Source organism: Lepus europaeus, chromosome 13 (assembly GCF_033115175.1).
Source record: "Lepus europaeus isolate LE1 chromosome 13, mLepTim1.pri, whole genome shotgun sequence".
Taxonomy (NCBI): domain Eukaryota; kingdom Metazoa; phylum Chordata; class Mammalia; order Lagomorpha; family Leporidae; genus Lepus; species Lepus europaeus.
In genome coordinates, this window is record NC_084839.1 from 84,782,242 (window position 1) to 84,800,231 (window position 17,990).

At 52.7% G+C, this 17,990-nt stretch overlaps 1 long non-coding RNA gene across 9 annotated transcripts in view; it reads left to right on the forward strand.

The window, feature by feature from the left end:
• Positions 1–17,990, forward strand: part of LOC133772856 (uncharacterized) — a 168,756-nt gene that overhangs the window by 46,095 nt on the left and 104,671 nt on the right. For 8 of the 9 annotated variants that reach the window (XR_009867823.1, XR_009867827.1, XR_009867828.1 and 5 more), the window contains exon 2: positions 8,759–8,881. The exons of the other annotated variant lie outside the window; for it this stretch is intronic. This is a non-coding gene — a long non-coding RNA (uncharacterized LOC133772856). The remainder of the gene's footprint in view (positions 1–8,758; positions 8,882–17,990) is intronic. 9 annotated transcript variants of the gene reach the window in all.

The window sequence follows — 17,990 nt, forward strand, 5'->3', positions numbered from 1 at the left end:
TGCTCCCCACCCCCCCCCCCAAAAAAAAAAAAAAAAAAAAAACCAGAACCAAAAAACAAATGTCACACATTAAAGTGAGTCCTGGAGTCTCTGTCATTTTTGATGGTGGTGCTCTTTCTTTGTGTGTTTGCTTCCCAAAGCTGTTGTCTTACATAACTCAGGCTGCTTGCTTTCAAGAATATCAGAGCAGCCCCACAGGCTCGAACGCACTGGAACATTCGACAGTGAAGTGTAAATTCTGAATCCCCCATTGCAGGTAGGGTGGGGAACACCAGGTCAGGGTGTCTTGAAGAGAAGATGTTAGTACATTAATATTCAGCTCCCTTGCTGTCTGCCAGCAGCAGTGCCCACCTGCCCGTGAGATCTTTCACACCGACCACAAGTGTGTCTTTCTGCGTCAGTGACTTAAAATGCTGCCTGTGGAATTTTCTGGAAGGTTCTGTTGTTCATTCTTGCTCCTTTTTTAACTACTCCTGTGTTGGCTGGGGCTTTATGAAGAACTGCCTTCTTTCTCTCTGACGGTGTTTCCTTTCTGTACTACTTTGAGAATTTCCAATTGTGACTAGGTTCTAAGAATACACATTTGTGCAAAGAACATCGTGGGGGGAAAGCTAAGCGATTTGTAAATGGTTTGAAATCAAGGAAATGCTGTCCTGACTCAGGAGGTGTTTTTCTTCCCAAGCGTTCTTCAGTTTCATCAGTTTCTTTCTGAGGGAGTTGTCAAAGGCAGCTCAATTTTTCTAACTGCAAATAGCAAGGAGGAATACTCCAAGTGTTGCCTGCAAGTGTCCAGAACTGTCCGCAGAGTGTTCTGAACAATTGTCCCCTTGATGGAGAACTGTTTGGGCTTTTTAGAAACATTAATTTGATTGTAAGCTCCTCAGTGTTATCAGGAAAAGGAGCTTTAGAAAATGGTTTCAGAATGTGTCATTTTCTCCTTGGTTTAATCTGAGACAGTGTGTGGGCATGCTGGTATTTTAAAAGGCTAAAAATGTTGTACCTATTGCTGTACCTTCAACTCGGAGGGAAGATTACCCACGGAGAAGAACCTTCTGGGTTCTCCCTCTGAAATACTGCTTTTCTCCCGAGGAGTAATTCTTGAATTTTTAAGAGAGGATTTCTTATTTTTTTTTTCACTTTTAATTTGTTGTTATCATGAAGCAAAAACCAATTTTAGCAAGCCAGGTCAGCTCTCCGTCATTTTGAGCCTATGATTGAATGGTTTGTAAAATAAAACCCTGTGTTTTTGTCGTAACCAGTTTCATTATTTTTTTGTGAAATGATTTGCGGTGTAAGACTGCCATTTGGTTTCAGTATTAATATATGACACGAACTACGTGGGTGTCATTTATTTTCAGTAGCAAATAACTGTTTAACCGATTATTTTATCTTAGAATAATCCAATAGACTGCTTTGGAGTCTTGGGCAGCATCTTCAAACAATACTGGCCGTGTGTTGCAGTAAAAGTACAATTCCAGGCTGGGTCGTGCACTGCCAGTTTCCTAGTAACAGGGAGGTCAGAGACAGAGGACGCCATGCACTGGACTTCAAGATCCAAAAGTCAGTCAATCATTAATTTTTCTTTTTCCAGCAAAGTCTGATTAGGCTGTTTCATAATTTGAATTTACTAGAATTCTGGTTTTTCGATTCCTTTGTTTTTTTTTTTTTTGCATTTTATCCTAAAAAGGAGTTAATTGGGTACAAAGAAGTAACTTTTCTGTTTGTATTGTGGCTTATTGATTTTTTCATAAGCTGTATTTGGTAGCTAAAATGTTGAAAGCAGTTCGGGAACAAAATGTCTGCCTAAACCATGACAAAATTGGCCACAATTTGCCGATCGGGCTGATAACAGAAGCCAGCAACACCAAATAGGTAGAAAAACAGTTTGTTCGGTGATGTGAGACCACTGAAGTTCTCTTTTGCATGTTATTTTTTTCATTCTGATGTTTATGTTGTGATGGAAATACATGAAGAGAAGATCAGCTCACCCCGTGTTCTTGATTAACCATTTCATCTTTGGACTTCTTTTAAAACTTCATAGAACAAGCTGCTCCCTGGGCACCTGAGAGACATTTGAGTGAAAAGCCAGCTGTGCACCTGAGTCTCACGTCCCACCCTGGCTGCCCGGGCTCACACGCACCTCAGAGCTCACCTCGAGTCTTTTAAGGAAGCATTTAAATTCCATTCCCCTCCTCGGGTCTTCCACACTGAATTCTACCAGTGTTCTTACACTTTGGCAAGGCTAACTCAAGAAGTGTAGTTTGCAGTTTCAGAAATTAAAAACAAAAACAAAGAAAAAAAACCACGTTTGGACCTGAGCATATGGTTAACAAAAATTTCAAGAACTAAAAGCACACGTGTTGTCTCTAAGACTAAACATTCGTGTTTTACATGAGACAATATCTGTTTCAAATGGTGGAACATCCGAGAACAGCATCTTCATCCTCAATTCTGTTTTGACTTCTCGTGCTGTGTGTGTGGGTGTGTGTGGTGGTCTTATTTTCTTTTTTTCTTGTCTTAAAAGTCACACACTCCAGGACAATAATTAGGATGGGGGTGATGTTTCTACTTATCTAATCTTTGTTTTCACAAATAAATACAAATAACTCAAACTGAAACTCGATGGCTTTGGTGATAATAAATTAGCAGCCACGGGGAAATTTTCTTCATTTTAATGTTCTTTCACAACCCACATTCAGTTTCGGTAGGAAAATTATTAACCTTTTCAGCAGCATGCTAAAACATGGGTTCACCATGGACTCCTCAGTATGATTTGCAGGTTTTGGTTCTATTTTGAGATTTGGGTGTACAGGGTTTTCTTTTCTTTTCTCTCCTTCTTCTTTCTTCCCCGTCGCTTTCTTTGACAGCCATCGCCAGGACAGCAGTGCTGTAACTGGTGTCACTTCCATGGGTGCACATTCCCCAGGGTTCGTGTTTATATTTTCTTCGGGGGACACGGAGTCCTATTTGCTCTTCTGCTGATGGGGGCCGTGCAGCAGGAAATGTTCTCCAGTCTCGGGAACTTTTCTCCTGTGGAGGTAGTGAGCTCTCCACCCCCATTTATAAAAATCCAGTCGAGCCGAATTTGCCACCGGCAGACAGCTCTGTGTCAGGCATTCGTTAAGCTTGACTCCCAGCTGCCTCGGGTGGCCTCATGTCAGTGTCCCTCAGACCCAAGCAAGGAGGGCCTGCTGGGGCTCGCCCCCCACCCCCCAAAGAGCTGCACGGCTCAGACTTGGGAGGGAGGCCTGGGATGCCGGTAGCAGCGCTGACGGCTGTGCCGCAGGCAGGCCTATGGGGGGCTGGGGGGGAGGCGGCCGTGACCTTATAGCTATTGCTACATCACCTGAAACACACAAGAGGGAAGGACCTGGGGCTGGAGAGGCCGGGGCGGGGTGGATCCCGGAGGATGGCAGTTTCTGTTGGAGGTATCTTCTGCACCTGCACGGAATGCCCCGGGAGCGGGATGTGCACCCACCCTGGGTGTGGCAAGCCCTGCCTCGAGTTCTCACGGCCGGTGTCCTTGCTCAGCCGCTCCCATCACCAGCCTGCGCCCTGTCTCCCTGGTTACCCCTGGCCTGCACCGATGAGCGTGGACACTGAGGAAAACACGCCTTCTGGGCAACAGACGTGTGCACTTCCAGGGCCACAGCCTGAGCAGTTTTTTTTTTTTTTCTTTTTCTTCTTCTTCTCATACTTCCTGTATGAGGTTGGTTTTTTAAAATGATAAACAAACTTTTTTTTTTTTCACCTTTTTTTGGCCTGGTTGTCTTTGCCTCTTACCTGTCCTGTTGTGAGCGTGTTGCTGGAGCTGTGCACCTGTGTACTGATGGCAGGGTGAGCAGAGCTCTGGGGTGGGTGGTCTTGGTACCCACCTCTCCACCCCAGGGTAGCAATGAGAGAAATGGAACTGGTGAAAACAGTTCTTCTAAAAATTCATGTATTTACTTATTTTCATTTATTTGAAAGGTAGACCTACACACACAGAGATGGGGAGAGAGAGAGAGAGAGAGAGGGATCTTCCACTTACTGGTTCTCCTCTCAAATGCCTGCAACAGACAAGGCTGGGCCAAGCCTTAGCCAGCAACCTGGAACTCAGCCCAGGTCCCCCACCTGGGCGACAGGGACCCAAGTACTTGTGCCGCCGCCGGTTACCTTGCAGGACGCGCACTGGCAGGCAGCTAGAATCAGAAGCAGAGCCAGGACTCCAAGGCAGGTCCTCTGGGATGGGATGTGGGCCTCTCATGTGTTGTCTTCATCGGCTGCAACAAATGCCTGTCCCTGATGAAAACATGTCTATTCCCTTATTCGAGAGAAAGGCCAGCAGAAGTCATGGCTCAAGGCACCTCAGCCGGCCGAGTGTTCAGTCCCAGTGAGCCAAGGGGAGGCAGGCAAGCATGGTGGGGGGAGCTGGCCAGCAGGGACTCTGGTGACTAGGGAGAGGTCATGGCACAGGTGCTATATCCTGCAGGGCTCAGCCCTGTGGGGCAGACGAGCAGGGCCTGGACAAGGAGGTTGAGAAATGAGTGGGGCCGACGTTTCTCCCTCCCCTGGTCTTTCCAAGAATTGCTTTAAGATCCGAAGGGCTCCCGAGCGGCTGGCTCTTTCCTCCCACCGTGGGGCCTTGGAGGCTGCCGTATGGAAGAAGCATGGACAGAGTTGCCAACACTGTGGACAGCAGTGGCCAGTCAACCATGGTCGCCATGACGGGTAGGGAGGGACGGAGGCTGGGGCCTCTGTCTAAGAGTGTCACGAGGAGCAGTGGGGGGTCCTCCAGGCATCCACATCACATGGGGGCTGTGAAAACACCCCCGAGCCCCAGCCCCAGAGCTTCCAACTCCCGGTAGTGGCTGAGGTAAGGGTGTGGCTGATGGGCCAAAAAGACATCTAGCAGGGGCCAGCCCTCGTGTGGCTGACGCTGGTCTATTTAGCCTTTCGTGTAAACCGAGGGAGTGCTTATGGGTGCCTCTCTGAACCAAAAGGTGGGAAAACTCTGCAAGATCGTTGGGGGAATTTGGTGTTTGAATCATCTATGGGCTCCTGGTCATCTGGAAGCTGGGGATGCTGGGTTGGAACCTGGGTGCCACCATTCACCTGCTCCTTGTTGAGGTCTCGGTCAGCTCGGGTCCTGCGTGGCTGCGTGAGAGGATCCCAGTGGCAGCGACCTGACAAGGCTAGGGCAATGCTTGGCTGAAAGCACACAGCCGGGGCCCTGTGTGGCAGGCAGGGCGTGCCCAGAGGATCCGGGTTTGTCCAGTGCAGCCCTGGCATGGACTCACACTCTGGGGATGGGGCAATGAGAGGCCTGACACACAGACACAGTCTTTGAGAACCGCGCGTTGGTCTGTGTTAATGCACGGAACAATTTGCAGAAACTGCTTCTTAGGGGAGGCCCCCTGAGCGGCTCCTGAATCTGCTCAGACATGAGGCCACGGCTCTGCAGATGGGAGCCTCCGTCAGAGACAAGAGATGGCAGGGGCCGGCGGGGGCGGTGGTCTCAGGTGTCCACGTCTCACTCCCCTGCCCCGGCATCTCCAGCAACACAAAGGCCAGGATCTACACGATGAAGCCAGCTCACGTGTGGCCAGAATGAGTCTGTGTTGAGTAGTGATGTAGTAAGAGGAATAGAACCCATGGCCCCGAGAGCAGGACTCCTTGGTGTATCTGAGTGGACCCCATCTCCTTGGCAACTATTTGGTGATCGTAAGAAGTCGACTTCCAAAGCCGTGGGAATCCGATGGGCAGCGAGGCCCCCTCTCAGCCAGCGCCTTCCTGTGTTGGCACAGCCCTCCGTGCTGCCAGGGTGGCGGGACGAGCTCCCGTGTGGTGTAGCACCTGGGGGATACGGGTCCTCCTCTGGCCTCTCACAGGGCCTGGATGTCACATTTGTCTTCTTGGGTACTTCCTGCCCAGTAAGTGGTGGTTTGGATGGATCGCCTGGAGGAGCAGAGCAGCCTGCCTGCCGAGCCCGGATTGCTGGGGACGGGTCGGGGGCGTCTGACCACTCCCCTGCGCAGGGGCTGTGCGGGCAGCTTCTCTGTGACTGTCATCAGACAAGGAGCGTGATGCGGGAGCGAGTCCCTGGCATGCGGAAGACGGGCCAGGCTGCATTTCAGGCCTCTACTGAGGGCCTGTGTTCAGTGTGACCTGGGGAGGGTGTGTTGTAGCCACAGGGCCCCTGGGTCTGTGGGGCGGTTCAGCCACGCTGGGTAAGGGTGGCCCTCCGGGTGACCAAAAGCCCCTTTAAAAAACACGGGGGCTCTGGCTCCACTCCCAGCAGATGTGGGTACTTCCAAAGGTTCATGAAAAATGAAATCAGAAAATGCTGCATTTTGGTTCCCTGCTGCTAAGAAAAAATGGAAATCTAGGTGTAAGTGGAATCTTCAAAAAGTTCATGAAAAATGTCTATTACGAAAAAACTGCATGGATTTCAAATTTTTGGACATCAAAATAGACATAGCTTTTAATTCTTGTTTTGCATTTTCAGAAATACCATGTGGAAAGCCACGTGGGTGGGGGGCTCAGAAACAGGGGCAAGTGGTTTATAGCTCCTGGATGGGCTATCTGGGGTTTGTCCAGAGATAACCAGGTGTCCAGGCTAACACAGAGACCCAGGAGGTTAACTGACCATGCAGAAGCTCCTGGACTGCCTAGCTCAGGCCTTGCAGTGTGGAGCAGGAAATCACATCTCCTGAGCTTTGGCCGCTGGCCTCCAGGGACCGAGCGGGAGAGGCCCACGTCCACGTCCCAGCTGTGTCCCTTCCGGTGTGACCTCGAGCAGGTTGCTCACTTCCTCCTTCTGTGTTCCTTGCTTTCTCCTCCTGTCAAACACGGGGTTGATCAGATGATCGTGGAGGTCCCGCCACCTCTCTCTGCGATGCCCGGCCAAGTGCACACTGGTGGGTGGTCCAGGCGTGCCTGGACTGTTACAGCGTGGTTGCCTCCCACTCAGAGTGGGGTGTGCTGGTAAGAAGCGTGGCTAGGAAGCTGCCTCTCTCCCTCAGCGCTGACACTGAAGGCGCCCGGCTTCCCTTGCACCCATGTCGGCCACTGGTGTGTGACTTAGTTCCTGTTTCTCTTGGCCCACCCAGGAAGGCACTGTGTATGAAATCCTTGGCCCAGGTGCCGGAGGGGAAGCCATGTTAGAAAATGCTAGCTCACAGGACGCCACGAGGGAAGCTGGTTTTCCCGACAGACCCATCAGAGCAGTGTTTCTCCTGGACTCGGGGGATGTCACAGAGCTGGGTTTGTAGGCTCCCAGGGAACCTGGCTTCTCATTGCCCCTAGCACATAAGACCTTTAGGAAAAAAAAATAATAATAAAGGCTGCAGGAATTTGTCCCCTCTGCCAATGCATGCATTCAAGACGTGGGGGAGAGATACTGGGCGGGGTTTCAACAAAGAATGTGGGCATCGCCACAGCCATGACCTTGAGGGCCGTGAGCCCACGAGGAGCTCTGCTCTCCATGGACTGGGCGGGCTGCCCTCAGCAGGCTTTCCTAACGCTGCTCCGCAGAACCCGGCTGGCCCAGCTCGAAGAGCACAAGCGGTTCTGCCCCAGATAGGCTGGGGAAGCACCCAACACACACGAAGTCATGCAGCCCTCTCTGCCCCCTCGCTTCTCACCTTTGGGTGCTGCTGTGCGCTGCGAGCAGTCTGGAGGGAAAGGATGGAACTTTTCCCAAATCGCACATCCTGCCTCCTGCTCGTTTCACAGACAATGCTGGGCCACGAACAAATGACAACAGGAGGGGCAGGCTCTGCTGGTTTTCACGGGGCACCCAGGGTTGCCCCAGAAGGGACGGGAACATACCAAGGAAGCTCAGAGTGGACCCAGGTGGAGCCCAACCTTTCTCAGCTCTCAACAGACCCTGGTCCGAGAATATGGCCGGATTTGGCTTCCCTCCCCTGGGAGCGTTGTTTGCAGCCCTCTCTCCTGGACACCTGCTGGCTTTGTGGGGCTCCCCAGGATGCACCCGGGGAGCTGCCGCCCTCTGTGTTCCTGAGGCTCCCCAGCTCTGTCTGTCTTTGGGAGGATGCGTTCATTTGTTTGGGGAGCTGAAAACTACCTTCTGCAAACAGGATGCTGCTTGGAAGACAGAACACACCGGGCTCGCCAGCAAAGCAGTTATTAGAATCACAGTCTACTCGAGGCTGGGGTCAGCCCTGGGCTTGACCAGAGACCCACTTCCTCCCTTTCCCTTGGCCTCACTGAGGCTGCTCCGACAATCTCTTCTTCTCATTGCTTGATGTAGCTGAGAGAGGCTCCTCTCCTGGGGAGCTCTTGTCTCCTGAGCTGGGAGGCGGGAGGCTCGGGACCTCCTAGGGCTGCAATTGCACGGTCACCTCTCATCAGACGACCTTGGGCCCTTGGGGAAAGGAGGTGAGGGCATCACTTTGGTCCTCCAGGAAGTGCTTGTGTGACCCTAATGCCAACAGAATCTCCACAGAGGAACCAAGAAGGCAGAGCAGACTTCAACTTTTCAATAAGCGTGCAGGGTGACCCCAAATGAAGCAGCGAGGACATTGGCCTTTCCTGTCTCTTCTGAATAATTTTTAAATGGATCCCCCGCACCACTGTCACCGCCTGCAGGCTTCATGGGTGATCCCTGCTTGTGTAGATGCTGATCAATTTGATCCCCCTGCTTGCAGTGGCATTTACGATCTGTCTTTCCCTTTTCGGTTTCCACGTACTGCAGTGACTGTCGCTCAGTGCGGTTGGCAGTGACCTGTGTTTTTCATGCATGTTTTTGTTTCAGAATAACTGGGAGATGAAACAGGAAGCCCTATGACACACTTGATCGAAAATGACAGACACAGGAAAATCAGGACTCAGCCCCCTCCAGTACCTCCACCTGCTGCCTGCTCATGACGGCCAGAGTGTATGTAGCTGAGGGTTTTCCTGGGCGGGATTCTAACTACCTTGGACTCCAGGGCCTCTGCATTCGCTGAGGATGTGTCTGCAATGCTTTGCTCATGGGCTGTTCTATTTTTTTAAAAAGATTTATTTATTTATTTGAAAGGCAGAGTTACAGAGAGACAGAGAGACACAAAGAGAGAGAGAGAGAGAGAGGTCTTCCATTCAATGATTCACTCCCCAGATGGCTGCAATGGTCGGAGCTGCGATCCATCCAAAGCCAGGAGCCAGGAGCTTCCTCTGAATCTCCCACATGGATGCAGGAGCCCAAGGACTTGGGACATCCTCCACTGCTTTCCCAGGCCATAGCAGAGAGCTGGATCAGAAGTGGAGTAGCCGGGACTTGAACCGGCGCCCATGTGGAATGTTGGCACTGCAGACGGCAGCCTTACCTGCTATGCTGCAGCGCCAGCCCCTCACAGGCTGTTCTGCTTGGTTTTCTGTTTATTTGGCCAGGCTCTGTGTGTCTTGATTCCTTCTCTATCAAAAGCAAAACTAAGCCAAACAGAGTCATTTGTGTATTAGCCATCTAAAAACACTAATTGCAAGGTTCCAGATAGCGTTTGAGATTCATTTCTATCAGGCCGCAAGTAAACCCTATTACAGTCACACAAATCAGCACAGCATTTGAAAGTGGGTTGAACTTAAATCTCATTGCTCAGCCCTGCTTGCCTGGTTTCTTCTTAGGCCTCCCTAGATCTCCTCTCGGGAGTCTGGGCTGGCAAACTGATGTTCAAGAACAGCACTGGGAGTCACCCGAAGGTCTCTTTCCACGCCCACCCAGATCATGGTCCACAGACTGTGACCCCAAGATCGCCAGCGAACTTGACCTTTCCATGGAAGACCTCTGCCTTCCCTGCTGCCTCCCTCCCTGCACCCGCCCGTCTTATTCATTCCACGAAGGAGTCCGCTGCGTGCCGGGTGCTAGAGACGAAGCAGAGGGTGAGCCCGCCCATGCCTCCCCAGCACCTCCCGCCCCCGTGTGAGCGGGCTGTGCTTCAGAAGCTCCAGGGGAGCAGGTGTTTGGTGCAGTGACTAGGATGCCGCTTGAGACGCTCAGATCCCGTATCACAGGGCCTGGGTTTGCAGCCCAGCTCTGCTTCTCATTCCCGCTTCCTGCGAATGCTCGCCCTCCGAGGAAGCAGCGAGTGGCTCAAGTAAGTGGGCTGCTGCCGTCCATCTGGGAGACCTGGATCGAGTTCCAGTTTCCTGACTATGAGCTGGTGCGGGCTTTGTTGTTGTCAGCATTTGAGGAATGAAGCCATGAATGGGAGAGTTCTTTTTTTCTCTGCCTGAGAGAGAGAGAGAGAGAGAGAGAGAGAGAGAAAGAGAGGGAGGGAGGGAGGGAGGGAGGGAGGAAGGGGGAATGTGAATCAGAGAATGCTGTGTTGCTCACCATGGATGAACAGAACCATCTCATTTCTTTTTAATTTCCTAAATCCACCCTTCACATCTGCAACCTTGGAATTGGCTTCTGAACATTTTTTTAAAAAAGATTTATTTATTTATTTGAAAGGCAGAGTTACAGAGAGGCAGAGGCAGAGAGGCAGAGGCAGAGAGAGAGAGAGAGAGAGAGAGAGAGAGAGAGAGAGGTCTTTCATCCAAATGGTCGCAACGGCCAGAGCTGCTCCAATCCGAAGCCAGGAGCCTGGAGCTTCTTCCAGGTCTCCCACGCGGTGCAGGGGCCCAAGCACTTGGGCCATCTTCTACTGCTTTCCCAGGCCATATCAGGGAGCTGGACTGGAAGAGGAGCAGCCAGGACTCAAACTGGTGCCCATATGGGATGCCAGCGTCACAGGCAGCAGCTTTACCCATCATGCCACAGTGCCGGCACCTAGATGTGCTCTGTCTTATCCCCCAGTCTGCCTGCAGCATCTGACTCTGGGTTCAGCTGTGTGGAGCGCTCCATCATCCCGCTGCTCCTCAGCAGCCTGGGGTCTGAGCACCGCTGGTGGATGACGAGGCTGTGACTCCGGCTCTGTGGCCGGGAAGTGGAGCAGCCAGGGAGGACGCAGGCTGTCCCCTGAGTCACAGCCCCGCAGGGAAGGCTGCTGGTGAGCTGTCTGTTCTCTGCAGATGCAGCGTCTTATCAGAACCCCAGCTTATCTTGCTGGTAGCTGGCCTCAAGTTCAAGTCCCTTTGCTCCATTCCTGGATGTGTGCTCAGCGGGCCATATCTGGCTGCTGCTTTCTCAAACACGGCTCTGACAAGACCCAGTGGGCTGAGTGCAAAGAGCCCGTCCCACCCTGATGCCCTGAGCCGCTTTCTTCCCCTCTCTCTGCTGGCCCTAGCCCGGTTCTACCTGAGAGGGAGCCAGTGCAGGAGGGCCGCGGGGGTGGCAAGGACAAAGCCCTGGAGAGTACCAAGGAGCCCCGGCCCAATCATGGGGTGCAGATGTGCCCGGGGGTGGCTCACGCAGGCCTAAGCAGCCACCCCCGCCCTGGCACAAGGGACTCCCAGTAGGGAGCAATCTCCCCTAAAGTAGTCACTGCTCCCTTGGGTTCTGGAGCGAATGAAACTGTGTCTTCTGCCCATGTCCCCTTCCTACCTGCTAGCATTACTTGTGGCCTCAAACAGATGGATGTCTTAGGCTCAGGGCCAATAAGAAAGAGCCCACGTGGTGTTTTCAGGACAACCACCAAGATGATGAGTGAAAGAGCCAAGGGGCACCAACCACACACTCGCCGATGGTTAGGACAATAGTTCCTCAAATTACTCAGGAATTAAAAAATCCAGACACCCAGGGCCTACCTGGGTTAATCACATCAGAATTGGAGTGTGTGGGGGTGGGAGTGGGGCAGACACGAGTATTTAAAAACTCCCCAGGTAGTTCCAATGCGTAGACAAAGTTGAGAAACTTTGGTTTAAGACTGCACTGTCCAATATGGTAGCCATTAGCCACTCATGTCTATTGAACACTTAAAATGTGGCCTCTGCAGCTGAGGCATGGGGGTTTAATTCTTTGCATTCTATTTAGTGTAAATGTAGATATCCACGTGTGATGGTGGTTGCCATATCGGTTAGTACCGAGCAGATGGATTATCACAGGGAGTTCTACTGAACACATGGTCTGGGGGAGTCTGCGGTGATTCTGTCTGTGCCCCTGATGAAGGCTTGCCCCCTGGTCTGGCCTGCGAGGTCCTTGTCACCTGTGTTCTGAGCTAGAGTGACAGGCTTGCCAAGCATTGCACTGGGAGATGGGAAAAGGTCAACAGTGTCTGCAGAAGTCGGAGTTCTGCACCTCTGTCCTCCAGTGTCCACGCTGGTGGTCTCCTCGGGTGTTCATGATCCTTCTGAATCACCACTGACTTACTGTCATCCAACAGCTTAAGAGGGTGGGAAAGAACTCTGGGAAAAGCAGGACCCCAGGAGTGCCAGCCCTGGGGGCAGCTGGGGACTGAGAGGCGGGCTCAGAGACGAGGCTCAGCAGCCTCCCCCGGGCTTGGGGTGAGAGATGGAGAAATAGAAGCCAAAGCTGAATCATTTTCTGCTTATCACTCAGAGGCTGTCAGATTTTCTTTTTTTGTCGGAGGGAAAGCACCTTCCGACAAATATGAAGACTATTTTGAATTTCAGAGCTTTCCCTTTTTCAGGGCACGTTATCATCTCTGACTTATTTTGTCCTCACAACAAGGCCCCAAGGGAGGGATTTTTAGCACCTATCTAGCACCCAAGGAAAGAGCTCAATAGTACAGCAAGAGCTTAAAAGTAAAGGTCTTGTTTTTGCTTCCCTGGCATAACTCATTACTTGGTGGTGTAACTCGCATCAAACGGACACAGCTTGTGTCCTCCTGGAGTGGGCTGTGTTTGTTCTTTTCTTACTTAAAAATGTTTACTTATTTATGTACTGGAGAGGAAAAGAGATAGAGATGATCGATAAATAGATAGATGATAGGTCAATTGATCTTCCATCCACTGGTACATGTCCCAAATATCTAGAACAGCCAGACCTGGACAAGGCTAAAGCTGGGAGCTTGGGGCCCAGTCCAGGTCCCTAATGTGTGGGGCAGAGACCCGATCACTTGAGCTCTATCACCTGCTGTCTTCCAGAGTGGGCATCAGCAGGAGGGTAGAATCAGGAGCGGAGCCAGGCACTCCAAAACAGGATGTAGGCAGCCCAACCAGCGTCTTAACAGCTAGGCCAAGTGCCCACCCACCCTGAGTGAGCTGTGTTTTTAACAGAAGGACTTCACATTTGTTCTTTCCTGTTTCATCCCTGCTTTCTAACCCTATTTCTTCTTCAGAACTTTGTTGGTTGCTTGATTATCGTCTTGCAAGTTATTTTTGTTTTGTTGAGACACAGAGAGGCAAAGAGAACCAGCTCTCACCTGCTTGTTTATTCCCTAAATCTTTGCAATCCCCAGGGTTGGGCCAGGTGTTGAGAACTCAATCGTGGTCTCCCACGTGACCCACAGGAACCCAACTGCTTGAGCCATTGCTGCTGCCTCTCAGGCTCTGCCGTGGGAGGGGCACGAAGTCAGGAGCTGGAGGGAAACCCAGGCCATCTAATACGGGCCGGGGGCATCTCAGCCACCAGTGCCCACACCCACTCCCGCAGGGTATCTTTGAGGTGGCAAACGGGACAGAAAGCAGGACAGAGGCCTGCGGCTCTCCACGGGAGACATCCCCGCTGGCTTCCGAAGGACATCCTGGTGCAGAACCAGCCACAGGTGGGCACTGTCCCTTGAAGACCCTCAGCTTTCTCTTGTGTCGACGTGAAGAGAGGCATGCTGCAGCAGCCTTGCCAGTGGGAGGAGAGCACTGCCCCGAGGTCTCCTGGGAGGTCGGTCGGCAGCGGCAGCAGTGGGCGTGGGGGTGGGCAGCACTGCCGAGCTGACCTCCAGGGCTGGTTGTGCTATCAGTCACGAGCCCTCCTGGTCATGCCATCACCTGGCCCCTGTTTGTCTCTTACATACATAGGATCTGATGAGAGGTTTGCAAGTGCTTTGCTGAAAGCAAGATGCACTTTCTGGGGCATTCCCCTAATCGGCTGTGCTGGTGAGGCTCGTCAAAACAGGAAATGAGGTTAGCATGGAATGACTTTCTCTAGAGAACTGGTGCTGCCTGTAGAGACCACCACTTTCTTCCCAAACGCTTGTGAGCCTGCTTTCACGCCTTCTCTGGGTGTTCCAGGAAGCTGGCCAGAATCTGCCCCGCTGTAGTTTCTAGAACCCGTTCCTCTTTAGGACATGGAGGGGATGTCGCTGGCTCCCAGCCTTCCAGACCCTCTCCCTTTCAAGTCACTCTCACTAAGTTGGTCTGAAGATAGATCTGCAAAGAGCTCAACAAACACAGCAAAAAACATAACTTGAGCCGAGAGCGCCTGTGCAAATGCCCAGAGTTGCAGGGGTCACCTGCATGAGCTCCCTCTGGCTCCTGCTCACGTGTCCTTGGTCTATCAGAGATGCCAGATGGAGAAAATTAATCCAGTGGAGACGGAAATTCAGCAGGAGCAATCCCCTCTCCTCCCCTGCTCCGCCGTGTGCCCATCTGGCTCAGAAGCACACGGTGACTGAAACACAGTGTGCGCCGGGCTTCGTTGACGCGAATCCCCGTGTCGGGTTTTCTGACTCGTTTTCAAAAGCAGCGAGGGTTTCACTAGACACGCCGCATCATGCTCTCTTGGCTGAGGCTTTCTGGCCAATGGCTCTGCTTGAAGTTTCCAGATTTCAGTGCCTGTCTTACTAACACTAAAGCACCTTCCGAGTCTCATTTGCTTGTACGCTGTAGAAGAGAGTCCACGGCAGAGAACGGCTGGCCTTGGCGAGCAGGTGCCTCGGGAGGACTGTGGTCCCCAAGTTCTAGACGTGGATTTCATGTCGCAGGTCTGCCTGCCCACGCAATTATGCCTGCGTGTTTGAATGCACAGAGCAGTCATGTGACTTGGCAGGACCTCAGGAGTTCTCTTGAATTCCCATGGTTGAGGTGGATACGATTCTGGCACTGTTCCCTTCAGTCCCGGGTAGACTCACCTTGCTCTGCCCAGGTCTGGAGGCATTGCGTGTTCAGTGCTGACTGGCTAAGTGAGTGGATACATAAATGTGCACCTGTATAATAATGCCAGCTGTCCTCTGAAGCCCTGGTGGGCCCTGAACGCAATTATGGGATTTACAATGGGATTTCTAGTCCTTGTAACAGGCCCCAGAAGTGGGATTGTTCTCTTTGGTTTGGTTAAGAAAATAGGGCTGGTGCTGTAGCAGGTAGAGCTGCCGCCTGCGGTGCCGGCATCCCTTATGGGCACCAGTTCAAGACCCAGCTGCTCCACTTCTGATCCAGTTCCCTGCTATGGCCTGGGAAAGCAGTCTAAGATAGCCCAGATACTTGGGCCCCTACACCCGTGTGGAGGACCTGGAAGATTCTCCTAGCTCCTGCTTTTGGATCAGCCCAGTTTTGGCCGTTGTGGCCTTTTGGGGAGTGAACCAGTGGATGGAAGATCTTTCTATCTCTCTGCCTCTGCCTCTCTGTAACTCTGCCTTTCAAATAAATAATCTTTTTAAAAAAGAAACCAGAGTTTGAGTGGGAGTAATCAGTCTTCTCCATACCAAAAACCTGCTAATAGGGCCAGCATTGTGGAACACTGGGTTAAGCCATTGTTTGCAGCACCAGCATTCCATATTGGGAGCGCTGGTTTGAGTCCTGGCTGCTCTGCTTCCGAATCAGCATTGCGCTAATGTGCCTGGGAAAGCAGCAGGGGAGGACCCAAGCGCTTGGGCCCCTGCCACCCATGCGGGAGACCTGGAAGGACTTCCTGGCTCCTGGCTTCAGTCTGGCCCAGACCTGGCTATTGTGGCCATTTAGGGAGTGAACCAGTGGATGTAGATATGTGTCTCCCACCCCCAACCCTGGCACTCGTTCAAATAAAAATAATCTTTAAAAAAACATGTGGTCCTATGGTGATGCGTCTGCTAACTCTGCTCCATCCTGAGCCGTCTGACCCCATCCCTTCTCTCTTATGCTGCCTCTTGGTAGTTCATAAACACATTTATGTTTGCAAATGCCGTGTTTCCTTAAAGAGAACACTGAGTGCTGAGCAACAGTTGGGAAGGGAGACAGCAAGACATGGTTGAAGACGGGAGGTCCAGACGTCAGTGCCTGGTGCCGAGTCCTTGGCTTCCCTGCCTACCCCAGCACCTCCTGCACCCCAGCCGCTCTGCTGTCTGTTGGCGCTGCCTCCCGCCAGGGCTGTGCGAGGATCCGCAAGGGCAAGCTGAGGGCAGGCAGACATTCTCTGAAAACTTCCTGCTACCAAGTGAAGGGGTCACTGGGTCAAAAAGGCAGAGGCTCCACCCTGGTCCCCCTGGCAGCAGTATCTGGAGCTCCGTGACAACCCGTGGGACCACCAGCTCTGTGCTTGAGCACCTCGCACAGGTGCTGAGGAAAAGCCGGCCACGAGACCTTGACCCTCATTCTTCTGAGGCTCCAGGAGTCAGAGGAGTGGAAGACCCTGGGGGCCCTGGGTGGGCCTCTATCATTGCCGTGGAGGAGGGATGGACTGAGAAGCCGTGGAAGAGCTCCACCTACCACGGGAGGGTGTGTAGGTGCCACATGAAGCCAGAAAGTAAGAGACCCTCAAAGCAATGACTGTTGCACCTGCTGCTCCCACCACCAGTCCCTACTCCATTGTGAGGCAGCAGAGCAGAAGTCTGTTACTAGCACCCCTGGTCCTTTTAGACAAGGTGACTGTGTTCCCCAGGGTGCTAGGGACTGTCCTGTTTACACCTGTTAGGAATCAGTTTGATGCTGCTCACTTGCTCTCAGCACTGCCTTCCACTCTCAGTCATGAACTGGTTTGGACAACTCCTACCTGGCTAGAACACCCTGTCTTGAGGTTCCCTTCTGTCTGCTTTTTCATTCCCCCAAGAAGTTGCTTTACACCTAACAGCCCAGTCATCTGTGTGAGCAGCAGACGTGTGTGGCCATTCACCTGTGTTGCTGCCAGGCTACCTTAGCACAGAGTCAGCAGTGGCGGGGTGAGAGTGAGTGTGTGCGGCTAAGCGTCTGACTGTGTGTATGGGGGGCATGGTCATGTGGGTGTTGTGCCATGCACGTGTGATACAGGTGTGTCATGCGTACGAGAAGATGGAGTGAATGTCTGATGTGTGTGTGCCTGGGGTGCATGGGGTGTGTATGTGTGGGGGACGGAAGTGGTGTGACACATGTATGCTGTGTGTGGCTGGGTATGGCTGTGTGGGAGCGTGTAGAATATGCCTGCGTGGTGGGTGAGTGGCTGGCAGGTGTCTGGCAGCTGTGGAGGGAGTGGCAGCTGTGTGCATCTGTGCTGGTGCGTGCCCTCTGGGGCTGTTCACAGACTCACTGCAGGATTCCATGTGGCACCTCTTGTAAGGGAAGCCAGGAGGCCTCCCCACTGCCCACCCATGAGCCACACGGTTGCTGCCACAGCCCTGGGGCACCCCAGCACAGTGACACAGCTTCATGGGGCAGCAGCCGGTGTGGGAGCTGTCGAGGCAGGCCCTGGCTGGGTTGTCCTGCTCAGCTGGTCCCTGGAGAACTGTGGGTCGCCAGGAAGGTTGTGCCTGGGGCAAAATCTCCAAGTCGAAGTCGCCTCCTCCTGCCCTGCTTGGTGACTCAGGGCCACGTGCCGATTCTTCTGGCTCCAAGTTCTCCCTCTCATGCCCGGGATGGAAGAGGCAGGAGCTGCCTCCTCCAGCCTTCTGGGCTGCGGGCAAGCCCAGGGTGCTTCCTCCTGCAGACACAGCAGAGGAGGCTAAGCCCGAGCTGCAGATCCTGACGGGCGTAGGGTCCCCACCTGGGCCCTGGAGCGGGGGCCTCCTGCCTTGTGTCCCTACCACGGCGACCCTGGCCCTCGCCTGCTGTCCCCTCTACAAGAGCATTGCTCATATCACGGAGGATCCACAAGATTCTTGCCTCTCCCCACGGCAGGAATGACCCTGGAAAGCATTTTGAAGACATTGTCAGAGCTGGCGCTGCTCTTTGGGGTTGAGGAAATGGGGACAGGCATGGCCCCCACCAGCCCAGTTGTTTGATGTTTCTGAGCCTTGGTTTCCGAATCCACAGACCAAGAACAATAAAGTGACAAAAGCACAGCACATAAT